This window comes from Delphinapterus leucas, chromosome 10 (assembly GCF_059928025.1).
Source record: "Delphinapterus leucas isolate spDelLeu-1000000601 "Yukka" chromosome 10, BTC_Dleu_Yukka2, whole genome shotgun sequence".
Taxonomy (NCBI): Eukaryota; Metazoa; Chordata; class Mammalia; order Artiodactyla; family Monodontidae; genus Delphinapterus; species Delphinapterus leucas.
In genome coordinates this window covers 74,608,602-74,631,206 of record NC_143138.1, presented here as the reverse complement: position 1 = coordinate 74,631,206, position 22,605 = coordinate 74,608,602, and the positions used below count along the sequence as shown (strand labels likewise).

At 36.4% G+C, this 22,605-nt stretch overlaps 1 long non-coding RNA gene across 1 annotated transcript in view; it reads right to left on the bottom strand.

Moving 5' to 3' along the window:
• LOC115803135 (uncharacterized) overlaps positions 1-22,605 on the bottom strand; it is a 239,103-nt gene that overhangs the window by 207,757 nt on the left and 8,741 nt on the right. The window contains exon 2 of the long non-coding RNA XR_004023792.2: positions 767-824. This is a non-coding gene — a long non-coding RNA (uncharacterized LOC115803135). The remainder of the gene's footprint in view (positions 1-766; positions 825-22,605) is intronic.

Genomic DNA, 22,605 nt, shown 5'->3' with positions numbered 1-22,605 from the left:
CAAATACGGTCAATATATTGTAATTGGTTGATATGTGCCTTCTCTTATCTCTTTTTTTTTTCAATTGATTTGTTCAAGAAGTGTTTTTTATTCCCCTGTGGATTATCCCACAGTATGGATCTTGCTGATTGCATCCCCAAGGTATAATTCAGCATGTTCCTCTCCTTCTAGCATTTCCTGTAAATTGGTTGCTAGATCTAGAGGCTTTTTGGTTTCTTGGCAAGGATATCTCATAAGCAATGTAATGTACTTCCATTAGGAGGTGCATAACACCTAGTTGATTCTTAATATGGGATGTCAAAAACCAATGAAGATCATTACTGAGACCCATTAACTTATTAGGATTGCAAAACAGTGATACTCTACTTATTCCATCTTCATGTATTAGCTGGAATACTAATAAATACACATTTCCCCTCACCAAATATTTGGTTATTCAGGGATACATTTTGAATCAGAAAATAAGAATAAATGCTTGATACAACACTTTCTCTTTAACAGCTATTTTTTCCAGAACAATGAGTTGATAACCTAGAATTGTCCAAAAGTGACAAATGATTTCTTTGCTATCATTATGAATTCATGGATTTAAACCAATTTGATGTGTTTCAAATCCCTGCGATTCTTTTCCTAATGATGTTGAAAGTGTTCCATATTTCGTCCAAAAAGAATCTATTCAAGATGGTTCCTTTATCCTTTTGGAACAACACTAGTTGTCTTTGATAATTACCTTGCTTTATGGTATAACAAGATATTTCAGGCTTACCCTGTACATTTTCGGTCCAAGATTCTGGAATCTGCATTTCTTCATCAAGTTCTGGTTCCTTTAAATGGGAATTGAGATATAGAGACCACAATCAGTACACTAAAGGTATTCACTGATTTGGGATCATCATTGTTTTGCAGATCATTTTAGAGGAAAGAGCTACAAAATACTTTTTAAAAAAATGATATAATAAATCATGTGTTTATACTGATATTTTCAATTCAAATTCAGAACTACAGGACTTTTATTAACTTCATCAATCTTATTATCTGTATCTCCTTTCTCCTATATAAAACAGTCCAGCTCTCAATATCCAATTATTATATTATATCCCATTTACATTACCCCACAATACTCTCCAGTCTCAAAATAGCACCTACATTACCACCAACAATATGATTACCAAAAACAGTGTAAGATTATTTTGTCTTTTTTTGCTTTTTCCTTTGGTCCTTTGTATATAATCCATGGGGATATACAGTCAACTTTGGTTTAATTAACTATAATATAAATTTAATTGACATAACACCCTTCTTTGTGGTTTGCTACAAATTTCATACATTTAGATTCATTTATTTTTGTTTCTGGTTTTTAGTATTACTTTATATTTCATTTTGTTTATAACGATATAAAACTTACATTGTTACCAAGTCAAATCTATAAATCAAATTATGTTCAGAGAAATCTAGCTTCTGTCTCCTTCATACCGTGTCCTCTCCCAAAGAATAATCAGTATTTTTTGTTTAACCTTCCATTAAATATATACACATACACAAAAATACATCTGTATTCCTACATTCGCCCCTTAAAAATACAGTAACATAAACGCACTCTTTTCTACACCTTAATTTTTTTTTTTGATACTAGATATACTGGAGGTCCTCTATAAAAGATAGTCCTCATTCTCTTCTACAGCCGCATGATATTTTATTGTGTAGTGCCCACAGTGCCCTGCTGATGAGCAGGGAAAAGTTTGGAAATTTCCAGACTTTTGCTATCACAACGCTGGAATGAAAAGCTTTTCACTTTTGTTCTTTGCCTTTTTGCTTCTTTACTCCATTTTGCTACTGTACCTTCCAGAGCTCTAGAAATTAGATTGCTAGATCAAAGTATAAATGTACATATAATTTTGCTAGATGTTGACAAATTCCTCTCCAAATTATTATATTATTTTGATTCCTATCAGCAATACATGAGAACACCCATTTTCCCCATAGCTTCACCAATAATGAAGGTTATCAAAGTTTTGGATTTTTGCCAATATGACAGGTAAAAATTATGTTTCACGGTATGTTAATTTGCATTTTTCTCATTATAAATGGGCATTGTTTTATGTTTTTATTTTTAAGAACCATTTCACGAGCTATTCAAATTACTAGCCCAGGGCTTCCCTGGTGGCGCAGTGGTTGAGAGTCTGCCTGCCGATGCAGGGGACACGGGTTCGTGCCCCGGTCCTGGAAGATCCCACATGCCGCGGAGCAGCTGGTCCCGTGAGCCATGGCTGCTGAGCTTGCGCGTCCGGAGCCTGTGCTCCGCAACGGGAGAGGCCACAACAGTGAGGGGCCCGCGTACCGCAAAAAAAAAAAAAAAAAAAAAATTACTAGCCCATTTTTCTAGAGTGGTTGTCTTTTCTTCTTCTCCATTTTAGAGGCTCCTTGTATATTAATACTTGGTCTGTGATAAAAATTGCACATTTTTTCAATTTGCCTTTTGTCTTTCTATGAATGGTAAAAGTATTTCTTTTGTTTTGCTTTTGCTATGCTAAGTTCTTTCTTTTTATAAGATTAAACAATCTTTTCCTTTCTGGATTTCATGAAATTTTCACTCATGTTTGCTCCTACAACTCATAAGACTTTTTTTACCATTTAAATCTCTCATGTATTTGGAAGAAGACTAAATTAAATCCAGAGCAAGCAGAAGAAAAGAAATAATAATAGAGAAGAAATCAATTTAGTTGAAAATGGGTAATCAATAGATAAAAAGCCATGAAATCAAAACCTGCTTCTCTGAAAAGATCAATAAAATTGATAAACTTCTAGACAGACTAAGAATAAAAGAAAGAGGACACAAATTACTAATATCAGAAATGAAAGAGGAGATATCACTACAAATCCTATGGACATTAAAAGGATAATAAAGGAATATTATGAACAACTAACTGTATGCCCACAGATTTGATAACCTAGCTGAAATGGACCAATTCCTTGAAAGACACAATCTGCCAAAACTCAACAAGAAGAAACAGACAATTTTAATAGGCCTATACCTATTACAGGTATTGAATCAATAATTAATAACTTTTCAAAACAGAAAACACACCAGGCCAAGATGGGTTCACTGGTGATATCTACCAAACACTTAAGGAAGAAATTATATTAATTTTTTTACAATCTTTCTCAGAGGATAGAAGCAGACAGGAAGTGGCACAACAGAAAGTCTTATTCGTTGCTGGTGCGAATGCAAATGGTACAGCCACTTTGGAAGATAGTTTGGAGATCTCTCACAAACTAAATATACTCTTACCATATAATCCAGTATTCACACTCTTTGGTATTTACCCAAAGGAGTCGAAAACTTAGGCCCACACAAAAACCTGCACGTGGATGTTTACAGTAGCTTTATTCATGATTGCCAAAACCTGGAAGCAACCAAGATGCCCTTCAGTAGATGAATGAATAAATAAACTGTGGTACATCTAGATGAGGGAATATTATTTAAGGCTAAAAAGAAATGATCTATGAAGCCATGAAAAGATATAGAGGAAACTTAGATGCATATAACTAAGTGAAAAAAGTTCATTTTTGAATGCTACATATTGTGTGGTTCCAATCTGAAAAAGCTACATACTGTAAAATTACATGGCATTTTGGAAAACGCAAAATTATGAGGACAGTAAAAACTCAGGAGTTGCCAAGAGCTGGGGTTTGGGAAGGAAGATATGAATAGGAAGAGCACAGAGGATTTTTAGGGCTATAAAAACACTCTGTGTGATACTATAATGATGGTGCATGTCATTATACATTTGTCCAAATCCATGGAATGTACAAACACCAAGAGTGAATCCTAAGGTAAGCTGTGGACTCAAGGTGATTATGATATGTCAATGTAAGTTCATCAATTGTAACAAATGTCCCACTCTGGGGGATGCTGATAATAAGGCAGGCTTAGCATATGTGGGGTCAGGGAGAATATGGGAAATCTCTGTGCTTTCTGCTCAATATTGCTGTGAATCTAAAACTGCTCTTAAAAAAATGAAGTCTTTAAAAAATTTATATGGAAATCCAAGGGCCTCAAGTAGTGAACACTATTTTTAAAAAATCAAAGTTGGAGGATTTACACCATCTGATTTCAAGATTTATTATAAAGCTACAGTAATCAAGACAGTGTAATATGGCATAATGATAAACAAACATATAGATCAGTGGAAAAAGTCCACAAATTGACCCTTACATATCTAATCAACAGATTTCTGACAAAGGTACAAAGATAATTCAATAGTGAAATTATAGTTCTTTCAATAAATGGAGCTAGAACTGGATATCTGTATAGGAAAAGACAAAGATAAGCCTCCACCCCCACTTCTCACCATACACCAAAATAAACTCAAAAATGTCATACACTGAAATTTTAAAGTTAAAACTGTAAAACTTAAAGAAAAAAATAAGAAAAAAATGTTATATTCTTTGGATCAGAAGATGTTTCATAAATTAAACACAAAAATATCTAACTATAAAAGAAAAAAATGATAAATTGGACTTCATAAAAGTAAGAGCTTCGACCCTTCAAAATACACAATTAAGAAAGTGAAAATGCTAGCCACAGACTAAGAGAAAATATTCAAAACAAAAAATAAGAAAATATCTAAATAAATATATCTGAAAAAGATCTTGTATCAAGAATACATAAGGAACACTTAGAACTCAATAATAAGAAGACTAGCAACCAATAAAAATAAAGTTGATTTTATTAATGAATTCAGTGAGATCTCTACCTCATCTGTTATCTTGAGTCCAAAATTGATCCTATGACCAGAGCTTAGCAGGACTGCTGACTGCTTGACACTGCTAGAGGTAAAAGTGTCCAGTTTCAGGAATATTGCTGAATTCGTTTCAATTCAACTGTTCACACACAACGAGGAACAAATTAAAAAACAGAGAGCAGGGACTTCATCAAGTTTATAGACCAGGTTGTAAGAACTGTTTTGAGTCTGCTTTGCTAATAATGCTTGTCAACTAAAAGTCTATATGTAAGACAGCAAAGTGAGAAAAGGAAAAGGAATAATAGGATAATACAGGGCTCAACAGCCAACACAGCTGTAGAAATGTGAACACTGAAAATTAATTTAATCACAGTTGTGACAGAACTATATTGAGTGATGAACTGAAATACTCTATATCTTCTGGAAGCTAGGATATTAGGGAGGAATTGAGAACTAAATCAGAAATCACATCTTATAAAAAGTACACTGACTCACAGAATTGTACCAAACCAAGCAATAATATTTATTAGACTCTCACAATGAACACCAGTTCATTCAGACTCCTATATGCAAGATTAAACCACAAATAAACTGATGCAAGGATAATTCTGCATGGTCTCATAGTTTTTAAAAAATAAAACCACTGATGCTCTATCAGCAAATTCTGACCAATCCCTGCTAAGATCACCATAAATTTTATAACACCCTTTCCCTATCTCCTTTTGAGACTCATCTTTGTTCTGCATGATGTTGGGTCTCCTCTGCTGCAGCAAATAATAAAACTAACTTGATTTCAGGTGTGCTCTGAATGGTCTCTTGCTGATATAGAAAGAAGAATGGGAAGACAAAAAGAATAGAGTGAGTGGTGGTAGATCCTTTTCCTCCATGGTTGGAAGTGAACAGACAATGCATAAAATTTACAAATCAAGAAGCAACAATAAAAGCATGTTATTTAGACATATGGAGATAAGTATGAAAAGAATCACCTAAGGAAACTGAATGTGGTTGCCTCATAGAATGAGTTAGAAGACCTTTCTTCTGTTTAAAATCTCACAGAACTATTTGAATCTTTAAGCTATATGCATATATAACTTTGATAATAATGAAGTTAAATTAAAAATAATAAACTAGACAGATATTTCAGGACAAAATAAGAACACAAAGCCATATTCTATTTATTGTTGATATGAATTTGTAAACTAATATTCCTATCCACTTTTCATGTATTCACTAAACAAATATCTATTTATTGAACACCACTAGGTACCAGACACAATTCTAGGTAATAGGGATACACTAGAGAAAAAGAAAACAAAAAAAAAATCCCTGCCCTAATGCAGATGAGGAAACTGGGCTCTGTCTACCCCCTCAAAAGGTAAAACAGTTCTAGGTCACAAAGCTGGCAAACGGTTAAGCCAGGATTTGAAATAAGGCAGTCTGATTTCTAGAGCCTACTGATTTTAATTTTAATTACAAACAGATTGGTACCGGGTCAGGAAATTTCTAAAATGAATCTGGAGCATCTTGTAGTACCAGAATGTAAGAAAGTACTCCAAAAAAAGAATTCCAATAATGGGTACATGTTAAAGGGACATAGAAGCCAACTGAAAGAGATCACAATGGTTAAAGCTGCAACAATTTTAGCAGCAAAATAAATAAAGGAGTATTAGATTATAGCCCAAAGTATAAATGAAATATACATGAGTCCATACTGACAGAGAGAGAGACAGAGAGAGAGAAAGGGAGAGAAGAGGAGAGAAGAGGAAAGAAAGGGCAAATCTCCCATGCAAAAGAATTCCAAATAATTTATATAGCTACTCCACACTAAAGCTATTTCCCTTTACTGTGGACTGTGTAGAGTGACTTCCTTCCAAAAAGTACATTATGGAAAGGGGGGATAAAAAGAATAACTTCATATTGTAGAAACTTGACAAACGCCACCTCAGCTAGGTAATCAAGGTCAACATCAATAACGATAAAGGCATGTTGATAATATTTACTTGATATGATATGATGAAAATGGTACTTTACTTTTGTGATCTTCCTACCAAAAACTCTTAACTCCAGGCAAATCATGAGAAAAACATTAAAAAATTCCAGTTGAAGGACATTCTACAAAATATATGACCAGTACTCCTCAAAATTGTCAAGGTCATCAAAAATAAGGAAAATCTGAGAAACTGTCACAGCCAAGAGGAGCCTAAGGAGACAAGACAACTAAATGTAATGTAATATCCTGGATGAGATTCTGGAACAGAGGAAGGACATTAGGTAAAAACTAACAAAATCTGAAAAAAGTATGAGCTTTAGTTATAAATAGTATGTATATCAATATTAGTTCATTAATTACAACAAATATGCCATACTAATGTAAGATGTTAATAATAGAGGAAACTGGGTACAGGGTACCTGGGAGTTCTCTATATATCTCTGCATTTTTATGTAAATCTAAAATTGCTTTTTAAAATAAAGCTTATTTTTAAAATTTTGAGCAAATGAAAAAAACATATGGACAGATTGGCAATTTAGCAATTAGGGTCTATTCTGTTCTTCAAAAATAACAACATGGACTAGTTGGCTATGTCTCCTTATCATGTGCTTTATTGAACAGGCTGTCTAAAAGCCAAGATTATGAATTCCAAATTGAATATTCTAGAAAAATGTGTAAAATGGACATATACTTAAGTAACACAAGTATTTCTCTCTAGGGTGAAATCACAGGTGACCTTTCTGTTGTTGTTTTCTGTATTTTCCAAGTTACCTGCAATGAGCATGTAGTACACATAGAATTTCAAAAACCAACATAATATATATAATAATAAAAGAAAATGTTATTTTGGTAAAATTTACAATTAAATAAATAAGTTCATTTGCTATAGAGAGCACCTTAGAGGAACAGGAAGGAAGAACATTTATTCTACAAATACTAGATGCCAGTCACTGGGCTGGGCACTTAACATACATTATCTCATTTAGGTGTGTAAAATAAGAATGTCCTTGAATTGAATCACATTTGGAGACTAATTTTACGTTTATGAAGCCATCATTAAGTTTAAAGCAAAAATGCTAAAGCATGTTTTTTAGAATTCCGATCAGGCATTTGTTTGCTCTTACGCTAAAAGCACAATTAGTTACTGACCACCTAACATGCCATCTATATTTTTTTCTTGTCACACATTTTTTTTTGATCCACTTCTGCTGAAGAGAAGTCAATACACCATGTCCTACCTATGTATAGATCTCTTAAACTAATTTTATGCTTCATTGCAAAATAATTGACTTGTGATTCACAGGACATTAATTAACTCATATAAGCCTTTAAGAGTAAGTAAATAATGAAGTTTAGAAAATGATAGCATGTAATTGTGTCTAAAGGGACACTTTTCCACATTTTGATTTTGTTTGTTTGCTTTTTATGTTATATAAAGATGGACAAAAATTTTAATCACAGATGTTAGGGTCACAAATTTCATATCTATGTCAATATCTTTACATGGGGCCCCATTTTCTGTTAAAGCATATATCGAAATCAAAACTACAATCAATAATCAACATACACTGTTTTTGCAAGTGATTGCACAAAGCGCATGGTCAGTATATTTATGTATTTGTGGATTTTTTTTCTCTAGAAATTTCCAACAAACATAGAAAAACTGTTTTTTTCCCTGTAACATCTTTTTCTGGAAGTGACTGCTAAATTCCAGAAAGTGACAATACTGTAATTACTGAATGCTAGTTCAGCATTTTGTTACACACAGTCTGATCTAATCCCTATAATAATCTGTCATACAGGTGCTATTATCCCCAGTTTAAAAGGAACTTGTCTAAAGTCACACAACAGTAGGTAGAACAGCTGTGTTTCAAACCCAAATGAGGAAGAGCTTATTCCAAAGCCCAAAGACTTAACCATCCTGCTGTACTGCATCTTAGCATCCGTGTCTGTCTTTAAGACTGAGTTACTTTGGTTCCCCCCACCTATTCTGCTCCCCCTGGTAGTTGAGGTTGCCCTAGTTCTGTCCCACTGTGTCCAAACTACCCTCATCTCTCACCTAGACTACTGCAACAGACTCCTACCTATCGATCTTCCTAATCTTTTCTTTATGTCCCTTTCCTCCACTCCCTCCCCTGGCCTCAATCCATTCTCCACACTGTAACCACAGTGATTTTCCTCAAACCATGTGGCCTGTAAGCCATTATCTGTTTGTTACATGACTATCCACCTTCATCTTGCACAATGCTACCCTTCATCCTCTGGGCTCCTGCCACATGGGTCTTCTTTACATATGAATATGTACCATACTACCTCCTACCACAGGGCCATTGTATATGTTGTTCCCTCTTCCTGGATCACTCTTTGCCTAGTTAACTCTTACTCAACTTTCACATAACAACTCATAATCATGCCATCAGGAAGCCTTCCTTGACGTCCATACCAAGACATTACTCCTCCTATTAAAAGCACTCTGGCAACGTGCATCTCTGTCCTGTTACATGCTGCCACTACAGTGATATTTTTGTTTTTGCGATTACTTGATTAATGTCTGTTACAAACCCCTAGGCCCTATCATGCACCAGATTGTAAGCCCAGTGAGGGCAAGGGCTCTGTTTGCTCTTGCTCACTACGTTATGGGTTTGCACACAGTTAAGCTTTCAACAAATGCCTACAGATGAGCGACTATTCCCACTCTCTACTACCATCATCATCTAGGGACTACTATTCTTCTAAACTTCTCTGCTTTAAAGAAAAAAAAAAATCAACAGTGAGCTTCCGTCCATATCTCTTAAGCTTTACTTACTGAGTAATCACAGGGTGAGTCACTTAATGATTTTACTGCTTTAAATGTCATTGTCTTTTCCTTATAAGTTACACCATCTTTTCATAGACACATGGTATTTTTGCCATAATACTGTCATGAGTAGAGGTTGATGACAGACTTTATGGAGGAAGGCTAAAGGGGAACAATAAAGGAAATAACTTTTCTGACCCTGATGTATCTTAAACCAATTAAGAAACCACAACAATAAAGCTTTTATTTTTTTTATAATTGATTTGTACAGATTTGTAATCATTCTTAGCTAAACATTAAAAGATTACATTTTGCATTGCTGTCTTTTTTAACCCTAGTTATTAAATAGTTCATTTTCTCCTCTTTCTCATATACCCTACATCTAAATTCAAATCTACGCCCTGTTCAAAACCTTCCAACGACTCCCTATGATAAATTAGAATAAAATCCAAAATCTTTATTTCACCTTAAGGCTCTTCATAATGTGGCCATTCATCACCTTTTTGTTCTCCATTGTTCTCTTTCTCACAGGAGTTGGCATCACTGGCTTCCTTCCTGCTCCTCAAAGATGCACATGACTACCTCATAATCTTTGTACATTCTTCTCTGGGCCTGAAAGACTCTTAGCCCCAGATATTTGCCCAGCTCACTTCCTCACTTCCTTCAAGGCACTGTTCACATATTCCCTTACTGAGAGTTCTTCCCTCATCACCGTATCTACAGAGCCCCCCATGTTGCTCTATAGCTCTTTATCTTTCTCTTTTCTTAATAGCACTTATCACTACTGATATTAAATTATATAATTATTTATGTGTTTATTCATGTATGACTCCACCACTATATTGTAAACCCCTCAAAGGTTGTCTAGACTGTTAAGCGTCCAGAAGGTTAGTAATTATCCTACGAATGAATGAACATAATTTTCAATGTCCAACTATTTTGAATTATCTAACAGTTTGAGTTTTTCATGTCAACTACATTTTGAATAGGAAATAAATGAACTATTTTATAACTAGGGTTAAAAAGGACAGCAATGCAAAATGTAATCTTTTAATGTTTAGCTAAGAATGATTACAAATCTGTACAAATCAATTGTAAAAAAAATAAAAGCTTTATTGTTGTGGTTTCTTAATTGGTTTAAGATACTTCAGGGTCAGGAAAGTTATTTCCTTTATTGTTCCCCTTTAGCCTTCCTCCATAAAGTCTGTCATCAACCTCTACTCATGACAGTATTATGGCAAAAATACCATGTGTCTATGAAAAGATGGTATAACTTATAAGGAAAAGACAACGACATTTAAAGCAGTAAAATCATTAAGTGACTCACCCTGTGATTACTTAGTAAGTAAAGCTTAAGAAATATGGACGGAAGCTCACTGTTGATTTTTTTTTCTTCATGTTATCCTAACATTAACACCAAAAAATAACAAATTTCTGGTTCAAGCAAAAAAGAAAAAAATGACAGGCAAATTAACACTGTATTTTCTATTTTAGATAAAGGATACTTCACCCTAAAATTTCCAGCATGCCAGAGGAAAACTAAGAGAACTCTTTTTTTAAATTTATTTTATTGAAGTATAGTTGATTTACAATGTTGTGTCCATTTCTGCTGTACAACAAAGTGATTCAGTTATATATACATTCTTTTTCATTATGGTTCATCATAGAATATTAAATATAGCTCCCTGTGCTATACAGTAGGACCTTGTTGTTTATTCATTCTATATATAACAGTTTGCATCTGCTAATCCCAAACTCCCAATCCATCCCTCCCCCAGCTCCCCTCCTCCTTGACAACCACTGGAGTGGGCTTGGCCACTGGAGTAGGTGGCTGAAATTGAGTAGAGATAAGGATCATGAAAATTGACAGGGTCACAGAATTGAGTTACTACTGCTGTTGGGTAAGTTATTCACATAGGCATGGAAGTCACTCCAAACAATGGTACAAATTGAAATGGAAAAAAATTAACAGATTGTCTTTTATTTATGAATAGAAAAGTTGAGATGAATACCAAAATTTAAGTGCTTAAAAAGAAAATTTTAAAAAAAAGAGGAGGGGGATGTCATAAGGGCATAAAAACAACCTGAAAAATTTCCAATGTCCAAAGGTTTTTGAGCAACAAAGCAACAATAGTTTTGGATTATAGCACAAAAAATAAAATAAGTAACCATGAGTTTCTACTGTTATAAATAAATGATTAAATAAATAAATACAGGAGAAGGAACAAATCTTCCACACAGAATAATTCTAAATAATACATGTAGAAGGAATAAGAAAAATAGAAAATCACCACAGTAAGATTTGCTTTAGGCAAGATCCATGGATGAATGCTAAAAGCCGCCAAAACATTAAGAAGAAATAGGACATTTACATAGCTCAAACTACCTCCCCCAATTTATTCATTAATTACTGTGGTGGTTTTAATATATGTCCAAAAATTTTTCAATAGTCCTTTCTCCAGAAAGTGAAGCTCAATTCTCCTCCCCTTAAGTGTGAGCTAGACTTTGTGATTCATTTCTACCCAAGAGGGTATGAAAAGGGGAAAAAAATAATAATAACTTTGCCGTGGACAAACATGGCAGACACCACCTCAACCAAATGATCAAGGTCTACATCACCAGCATGAAGTCATGATGACACAGTGCATGCCTAATTTGATGTCATAGGAAGGGTACTTCACTTTTGTGGTAGACTTCCTCAAAATCCATAATCCCAACTTAATCATGAAAAACATCAACCAAACCCAAATTGAGGGACATTCTACAAAACACCTGACCAGTGATCTTCCAAAGAGTCAAAGCCATGGAAAGGAAAGACTGTGAAGCACAGAAAGACAGACTGGAGGAGACTGAGGGGACATGACAACATGCATTTAGCAAGGTGGTAGTGGATGGGATCTTGGAAAAAAAGGACATTCATGGAAAAACTGGTGAAACCCAAATAAAGTCTGTTGTTTAATTAATAGTGTTGTGCCAATGCTGATTTCCTAGTTTTGATAAATGTGCCAAGGTTACATAAGAGGTTAGCATCAGGGTAAGCTGGCTGAAGGGTCTACAGGAACTCTGTATACTTCTTTACAATTCTTTTGTAAATAAGAATTCTTCCAAAATAAAGAATTTAAGAGAAAAGCTTTAAAGAATAAGAATGAGTAGCTAGGGCTTCCCTGGTGGCGCAGTGGTTGAGAGTCTGCCTGCTGATGTAGGGGACACGGGTTCGTGCCCCGGTCCGGGAAGATCCCACATGCCGCGGAGCGGCTGGGCCCATGAGCCATGGCCACTGAGCCTGCGCGTCCGGAGCCTGTGCTCCGCAACGGGAGAGGCCACAGCAGTGAGAGGCCCGCGTACCGCAAAAAAAAAAAAAAAAAAAAAAAAAGAATGAGTAGCTAGGAGACCAGTATAATATCAGCAAAAGATAGCGAATATAATGTGTTGAAGTTGGATGTCATGAGACCCAATGGAGTAGGAGGTTTTACAGAAAAGTGAAGAAGGGATGGCTTGAAACAGCATTATACAGTGAGGAGTAGAGGCCAGATTATCAACTCTGCACTGGAGCCTAACATTTACTTGACTTGATGTTGCTGCTGTGTCTGGAGGTCAAATAACAACTGAAAAGTGTTCACTGCATTTGGTAATTATCTGATCCAAGTATTGTGTGGACCACCTGTCCTGATTGGTAGGGCCGTCATCCCCGAAATTTTTCAATATCAATCAGCTCCCTTCCATTATCCATTGCAGATCTATGCTATTACCTGCTTCAAAGTTTGCAGCCCCTGTGGACAAAGTTCTACAAGTGATCAGAACAATGCCACAAGTTCTAAGCTGTTTTGCATAATAGAGACGACTGACATATTTGGAACCTAGTGAATGAACAAGCTCTGCTCATATTTCCAGCTTTTGTCACTTTTGAGTGCCTTCTACCAAGGGATAAGTTTTTCTACAAAGTTCTCTAAACATTAGGTCAAACCAGCAAAAAGTTTAACAAGGACAGGGATTTAAAAAAAAAAAAGTTTGTTGAGTGCCTATAAAGTGTTCAAACTAGTAATAGTTTCTTTTACATCAATTATCTCAATCAGGGGTAATTGAAAAAATATGAATAAAATCAGGTAAAATACAGACACTGGTAAATACTATTCACTGTACTAACTGGAAAAATTACTAATATATACTACTGTAAATTTAAGATTTAGGAAAAATGAAGGTCAAAAGAATAGGAAGGAAAAAGTTTTAAGGTACTGATAGGTGGACTCTTACATAATAGCTTTAGATATCTTTTAATCCAACCCATGGTTTATTTATCATGGTTATGTGCCAGCTCACACCATGGCAGAGTCATAACTGCAAACGGAGAGCCACCAACAAAGGAAACTGGCAAAGGCACACAGAGTAAACACCATTCAGCAAACACCAGAAAACAACTCAACTCTGCACTTAATATTCATCATAAAATTCCAAAAAGAAAAACATAAGAACCCCCAACTTTTCAGACGGGTCCCAGTTGATAGATCAGTCTAACAAATGCAACTAGAATTAAAATGTAATGATGGAGTGCACCACAGCTAGCCGGGAGGGAGTCTGGGGAAAAGTCTGGACCTGCCGAAGAGGCAAGAGACTTTTTCTTCCCTCTTTGTTTGCTGGTACGCGAGGAGAGGGGATTAAGAGCGCTGCTTAAAGGAGCTCCAGAGACGGGCATGAGCCGCGGCTAACAGTACGGACCCCAGAGACGGGCATGAGATGCAAAGGCTGCTGCTGCCGCCACCAAGTAGCCTGTGTGCGAGCACAGGTCACTCTCCACACCTCCCTTCCGGGGAGCCTGTGCAGCCCGCCACTGCAAGGGTCCCAGGATCCACGGACAACTTCAGGCTGGTGCAACGTCACGCCGGCCTCTACCGCAGCAGGCTCGCCCCGCATCCGTACCCCTCCCTCCCCACGGCCTGAGCGAGCCAGAGCCCCCGAAGCAGTGGCTCCTTTAACCCCGTCCTGTCTGAGCGAAGAACAGACACCCTCCGGCGACCTACACGCAGAGGTGGGGACAAATCCAAAGCTGAATCCCAGGAGCTGTGCGAACGAAGAAGAGAAAGGGAAATCACTCCCAGCAGCCTCAGAAGCAGCGGATTAAATCTCCACAATCAACTTGATGTACCCTGCATCTGTGGAATACCTGAATAGACAATGAATCATCCCAAATTGAGGAGGTGGACTTTGAGAGCAAAATTTATTATTTTTTCCCCTTTTCCTCTTTTTGTGAGTTTGTATGTGTATGCTTCTGTGTGAGATTTTGTCTGTATAGCTTTGCTATCACCATTTGTCCTAGGGTTCTATCCGTCCGCTTTTTTGGTTTTTTTTACTTAAAAAAATTTTTTTCTTAATAATTACTTTTTTTATTTTAATAACTTTATTTTATTTTATCCTCTTTCTTTCTTTCTTTCTAATTTTTCTCCCTTTTCTTCTGAGCCATGTGGATGAAAGGCTCTTGGTGTTGCAGTCAGGAGTCAGTGCTGTGCCTCTGAGGTGGGAGAGCCAACTTCAGGACACTGGTCAACAAGAGACCTCCCAGCTCCATGTAATGCCAAATGGTGAAAATCTCCCAGAGATCTCCATCTCAACACCAACACCCAGCTTCACTAAACGACCAGCAAGCTACAGTGCTGGACACCATATGCCAAACAACTAGCAAGAGAGGAACACAACCCCACCAATTAGCAGAGAGGCTGCCTAAAATCATAATAAGGCCACAGACACCCCAAAACACACCACCAGACGTGGGCCTGCCCACCAGAAAGACAAGATCCAGCCTCATCCACCAAAACACAGGCACTAGTCCCCTCCACCAGGAAGCCTACACAACCCACTGAAACAAATTTAGCTGAACCAAGATAAGCAAAATGAGCAGACAGAAAAAAACACAGCAGATGAAGGAGCAAGATAAAAACCCACCAGACCTAACAAATGAAGAGGAAATAGGCAGTCTACCTAAAAAAGAATTCAGAATAATGATAGTAAAGATGATCGAAAACCTTGGAAACAGAATAAACAAAACGCAAGAAACATTTAATAAGAACCTAGAAGAACTAAAGGTGAAACAAGCAACAATGAACAACACAATAAATGAAATGAAAAATACTCTAGAAGGGATCAATAGCAGAATAACTGAGGAAGAAGAACGGATAAGTGACCTGGAAGATAAAATAGTGGAAATACCTACGGCAGAGCAGAATAAAGAAAAAAGAATGAAAAGAACTGAGGACAGTCTCGGACACCTCTGGGACAACATTAAACGCACCAATATTCGAATTATCGGGGTTCCAGAAGAAGAAGAGAAAAAGAAAGTAACTGAGAAAATATTTGAAGAGATTATAGTTGAAAACAGCCCTAATATGGGAAAGGAAATAGTTAATCAAGTCCAGGAAGCACAGAGAGTCCCATACAGGATAAATCCAAGGAGAAACACGCCAAGACATATTAATCAAACTGTCAAAAATTAAATACAAAGAAAACATATTAAAAGCAGCAAGGGAAAAACGACAAATAACATACAAGGGAATCCCCATAAGGTTAACAGCTGATCTTTCAGCAGAAACTCTGCAAGCCAGAAGGGACTGGCAGGACATATTCAAAGTGATGAAGGAGAAAAACCTACAACCAAGATCACTCTACACAGCAAGGATCTCATTCAGATTTGATGGAGAAATTAAAACCTTTACAGATGCAAAAGCTGAGAGAGTTGAGCACCACCAAGACAGCTTTACAACAAATGCTAAAGGATCTTTTCTAGGCAAGAAACACAAGAGAAGGAAAAGACCTATAATAACAAACCCAAAACAATTAAGAAAATGGGAATAGGAACATACATATCGATAATTACCTTAAATGTAAATGGATTAAATGTTCCCACCAAAAGACACAGATTGGCTGAATGGATACAAAAACAAGACCCATATATATGCTGTCTACAAGAGACCCACTTCAGACCTAGAGACACATACAGACTGAAAGTGAGGGGACGGAAAAAGATATTCCATGCAAATGGAAATCAAAAGAAAGCTGGAGTAGCAATTCTCATATCAGACAAAATAGACTTTAAAATAAAGACTATTAAAAGAGACAAAGAAGGACACTACATAATGATCAAAGGATCAATCCAAGAAGAAGATATAACAATTGTAAATATTTATGCACCTAACATAGGAGCACCTCAATACATAACGCAAATACTAACAGCCATAAAAGGGGAAATTGACAGTAAAACACTCATAGTAGGGGACTTTAACACCCCACTTTCACCAATGGACAGATCATCCAAAATGAAAATAAATAAGGAAACACAAGCTTTAAATGATACATTAAACAAGATGGACTTAATTGATATTTATAGGACATTCCATCCAAAAACAACAGAATACACATTTTTCTCAAGTGCTCATGGAACATTCTCCAGGATAGATCATATCTTGGGTCACAAATCAAGTCTTGGTAAATTTAAGAAAATTGAAATTGTATCAAGTATCTTTTCTGACCACAATGCTATAAGACTAGATATCAATTACAGGAAAAGATCTGTAAAAAATACAAACACATGGAGGCTACACAATACACTACTTCCTAATGAAGTGATCACTGAAGAAATCAAAGAGGAAATCAAGAACTACCTAGAAACAAATGAAAATGGAGACACGATGACCCAAAACCTATCGGATGCAGCAAAAGCAGTTCTAAGAGGGAAGTTTATAGCAATACAATCCTACCTTAAGAAACAGGAAACATCTTGGATAAACATCCTAACCTTCCACCTAAAGCAATTAGAGAAAGAAGAACAAAGAAAACCCAAAGTTAGCAGAAGGAAAGAAATCATAAAGATCATATCAGAAATAAATGAAAAAGAAATGAAGGAAACTATAGCAAAGATCAATAAAACTAAAAGCTGGTTCTTTGAGAAGATAAACAAAATTGATAAACCATTAGCCAGACTCATCAAGAAAAAAAGGGAGAATCTCAAATCAATAGAATTAGAAATGAAAAAAGAGAAGTAACAACTGACCCTGCAGATATACAAAAGATCATGAGAGAGTACTACAAGCAACTCTATGCCAATAAAACGGACAACCTGGAAGAAATGGACAAATTCTTAGAAATGCACAACCTGCCAAGACTGAATCAGGAAGAAATAGAAAATATGAACAGACCAATCACAAGCACTGAAATTGAAACTATGATTTAAAATCTTCCAACAAACAAAAGCCCAGGACCAGATGGCTTCACAGGCGAATTCTATCAAATATTTAGAGAAGCGCTAACACCTATCCTTCTCAAACTCTTCCAAAATATAGCAGAGGGAGGAACACTCCCAAACTCATTCTATGAGGCCACCATCACCCTGATACAAAACCAGACAAGGATGTCACAAAGAAAGAAAACTACAGGCCAATATCACTGATGAACATAGATGCTAAAATCCTCAACAAAATACTAGCAAACAGAATCCAACAGCACATTAAAAGGATCATACACCATGATCACGTGGGGTTTATTCCAGGAATGCAAGGATTCTTCAATATACTCAAATCAATCAATGTGATACACCATATTAACAAATTGAAGGAAAAAAACCATATGGTCATGTCAATAGATGCAGAGAAAGCTTTCGACAAAATTCAACACCCATTTATGATAAAAACCCTGCAGAAAGTAGGCATAGAGGGAACTCTCCTCAACATAATAAAGGCCATATATGACAAACCCACAGCCAACATCGTCCTCAGTGGTGAAAAACTGAAAGCATTTCCACTAAGATCAGGAACAAGACAAGGTTGCCCACTCTCACCAATCTTACTCAACATAGTTTAGGAAGTTTTAGCCACAGCAATCAGAGAAGGAAAGGAAATAAAAGGAATCCAAATTGGAAAAGAAGTAAAGCTGTCACTGTTTGCAGATGACATGTTACTATACACAGAGAATCCTAAAGATGCTACCAGAAAACTACTAGAGCTAATCAATGAATTTGGTATAGTAGCAGGATACAAAATTAATGCACAGAAATCTCTTGCATTCCTATACACTAATGATGGAAAATCTGAAAGTGAAATCAAGAAAACACTCCCATTTACCATTGCAACAAAAAGAATAAAATATCTAGGAATAAACCTACCTAAGGAGACAAAAGACCTGTATGCAGAAAATTATAAGACACTGATGAAAGAAATTAAAGATGATACAAAGAGATGAAGAGATATACCATGTTTTGGATTGGAAGAATCAACACTGTGAAAATGACTCTACTACCCAAAGCAAACTACAGATTCGATGCAATCCCTATGAAACTACCACTGGCATTTTTCACAGAACTAGAACAAAAAAATTCACAATTTGTATGGAAACACAAAAGACCCCGAATAGCCAAAGCAATCTTGAGAACGAAAAACGGAGCTGGAGGAATCAGGCTCCCTGACTTCAGACTATACTACAAAGCTACAGTAATCAAGACAGTATGGTACTGGCACAAAAACAGAAAGATAGATCAATGGAAGAGGATAGAAAGCCCAGAGATAAACCCACGCACATATGGTCACCTTATCTTTGATAAAAGAGGCAGGAATGTACAGTGGAGAAAGGACAGCCTCTTCGATAAGTGGTGCTGGGAAAACTAGACAGGTACATGTAAAAGTATGAGATTAGATCACTCCCTAACACCATACACAAAAATAAGCTCAAAATGGATTAAAGACCTAAATGTAAGGCCAGAAACTATCAAACTCTTAGAGGAAAACATAGGCAGAACACTCTATGACATAAATCACAGCAAGATCCTTCTTGACCCACCTCCTAGAGTAATGGAAATAAAAACAAAAATAAACAAATGGGACCTAATGAAACTTCAAAGCTTTTGCACAGCAAAGGAAACCATGAACAAGATGAAAATACAACCCTCAGAATGGGAGAAAATATTTGCAAATGAAGCAACTGACAAAGGATTAATCTCCAAATTTTACAAGCAACTCATGCACCTCAGTAACAAAAAAACAAACAACCCAATCCAAAAATGGGCAAAAGACCTAAACAGACATTTCTCCAAAGAACATATACAGACTGCCAACAAACACATGAAAGAATGCTCAACATCATTAATCATTAAAGAGATGCAAATCAAAACTGCAGTGAGATATCATCTCACACTCATCAGAATGGCCATCACCAAAAAATCTAGTAACAATAAATGCTGGAGAGGGTGTGGAGAAAAGAGAACAGTCTTGCACTGCTGGTGGGAATGTGAATTGGTGCAGCCACTATGGAGAATAGTACGGAGGTTCCTTGGAAAACTACGAATAGAGCTACCATATGACCCAGCAATCCCACTACTAGGCATATACCCTGAGAAAACCATAATTCAAAAAGAGTCATGTACCAAAATGTTCATTGCAGCTCTATTTACAATAGCCCCGAGATGGAAAAAAGCTAGGTGTCCATCATCAGATGAATGGATAGGGAAGATGTGGCACATATATACAATGGAATATTACTCAGCCATAAAAAGAAACGAAACTGAGCTATTTGTAATGAGTTGGTTGGGTCTAGAGTCTGTCATACAGAGTGAAGTAAGTCAGAAAGGAAAGACAAATACCGTATGCTTCAAACTCAGGGCTTGACTGGCTTCAGCATTTGAGTGAAAAAGCTTCATTGCTAACCACTGAACACTAGGGACCAAGTGAGACTCCCCTATGTCCAATCCTGGCAATTGATTGGAATTCACAATAAGCATTCGGTTTGCTTCCTAAGAAAGAAAACATACAGTTCTGGATTTACTGGTGTTAATGCCCACCAGCCAAAGATCAGGAACGTACCAGTCGATGAAGAAGTGAGGTTCATAGCTTGTTGCAACAAGGAAGAAAACACACCAACGGGGAACTACGGGCATTTCAGTAAGAGGGCGTTCGAGCTTACAGGATTTGGGCTTATGTTAGCTGATTTGGGGGAGGGTGTAGGGGAGCAACGCTTTGCTCTGGATTGGATCCTCTGAGGAAGCAGGGGTAATTCAGTAATTGTGACCATTAACAGATCTTATCTATATGACAGGAGAAATGAAATAAAGCATAGGTATAATTGGTAAAGAAAGACCAGTCATTCGTATTAGCCAGGGTAGGGAAATGTTTGGTCATTTGTGTGGGTTAGATAATGTTCATGTTCTTGTTTCTATTTAGACATGATTAGGGAGTGGTCTTGTTTTGGTCTTGACCCAACATGGTCACATAGTAGCCTTTTCTGATGTTGGTATTCTGTGAAATGGTTCATTCACAACAACAACAACAACAATCACAAGGCCTAGCTGTGAGTGGCAGGTCAGCTCCCATAGTCTCTGTTTTATTGATGACGACATTAGCTAAAGTAGTTACATTCTAATTTCAACAACTTCAAACACGGCAGATATTCATTGGCAATAGTGGCAACCAAGGAGAATCCTTTATAAAAATGCTGGGTCTGAGGAAAACTGCAGCCAAGTAATCACTTCCAAAGTGATTCCTGGATACTAGTATCTTCCCAAAGATCCTGGAAAATACACAGGCATCCAATAACATTGGATTTCCTGTGCCTATGCAGGTGGCGTCACAGAGAGTCTAAGGGTTAATGTGAAACCTGGGACAATCAAATGTGTGATGATGACTCTGATATTTGAATTAAACATATATACACTGAATCATTTAAAGAATGTTAGAGAAGCTTTATTTTGTATTAAATTCATTATAGTTAGAATTTTAAAATGTTGATTTGTCTGTTATTTCTAAAAAATTACCATATATATGATGATATTAAAGTGGACATCTGCTTTTGGCTGTCCACCCTCTTCCTTCCTTGTAAGAGAACCCAGAGTTTCCTTTGGGAAACAATCCCTCCCCATTCCCAGTCTGGGTTTGGGTGGGCCCCATTCCCAGTAAATCAACATATCTCATCTCCTTGGTTGCAGTGACTGATTTAAAAACAGACACAATCCAGCCTTAAGCCAATTAGGATGCACGTTTATCTGACCATACTGATTGGTTCGGAGGTAGGCATAGGGTCGCAGATGACACAAATGAAGGTGAACTTCAGGACTTTGGCTCAAAATGCTCTACTTTAAGAATATGAGATTTAAGAATATATTGAGAATGCTACAGCCATCTTGTGAGCCCAAGGAGAGCTAGCATAGGGATTGAGCCAACCTAGAGGAAGGAGGATAGAGAAAGGAATCTTGGCAATGCTGTTTGATCTGGATGCAGGTGGATCTGCTCTGAGTTGCTGAGTTATATGAATCAATAAATAATCAACCATTTATTGTTTGAGCCAGTTTCAGTTTAGTATTCAATCACTTTAAATACAAAGCGTGCTGATAGAACGAACATGCAAGCTAGTATCTTCTGATTTGGAAAACTTACGCAAATAAAGCAAAATTTCTATTATACATATAAAATAGCAATACAATAGCAAAATAATAACATGATCACCAAATAAGTTAAAGTACCTTCAAGGTCCAAAACTCTGTTTGCTCTGATGTGTTTTCGCTTGTTTGTTAACATTATGAGCTAGTTCATAAGTAATATCATTGTCATAAAAGGGTACTGATGCAACTTCTTCTCCAATGCTAACAATGACTGAATGACTTTTAAAAGTATACAATAATCTAAGTTGCAAAAGAAGAAGTAAAACTGTCACTGTTTGCAGATGGCATGATATTATATATAGAAACTCCTAAAGATGCTACCAGAAAACTACTAGAGCTCATCAATGAATTTGGTAAAGTTGCAGTATACAAAATTTATACGCAAAAATCTCTTGCATTCTTATACACTAACAATGAAAGACCAGAAAGAGAAATTAAGGAAACAACCCCATTTACCACTGCATCAAAAAGAATAAAATACCTAGGAATAAACCTATTGAAGGAGGCAAAAGATCTGTACTCTGAAAACCAGAAGAGGTTCATGAAAGAAATCAAAGATGACACAAACAGATGGAAAGATATACCATGTTCTTGGATTGGAAGAATCAATAGTGTCCAAATGACTATACTACCCAAGGTAGTCTACAGATTCAATGCAATCCCTATCAAG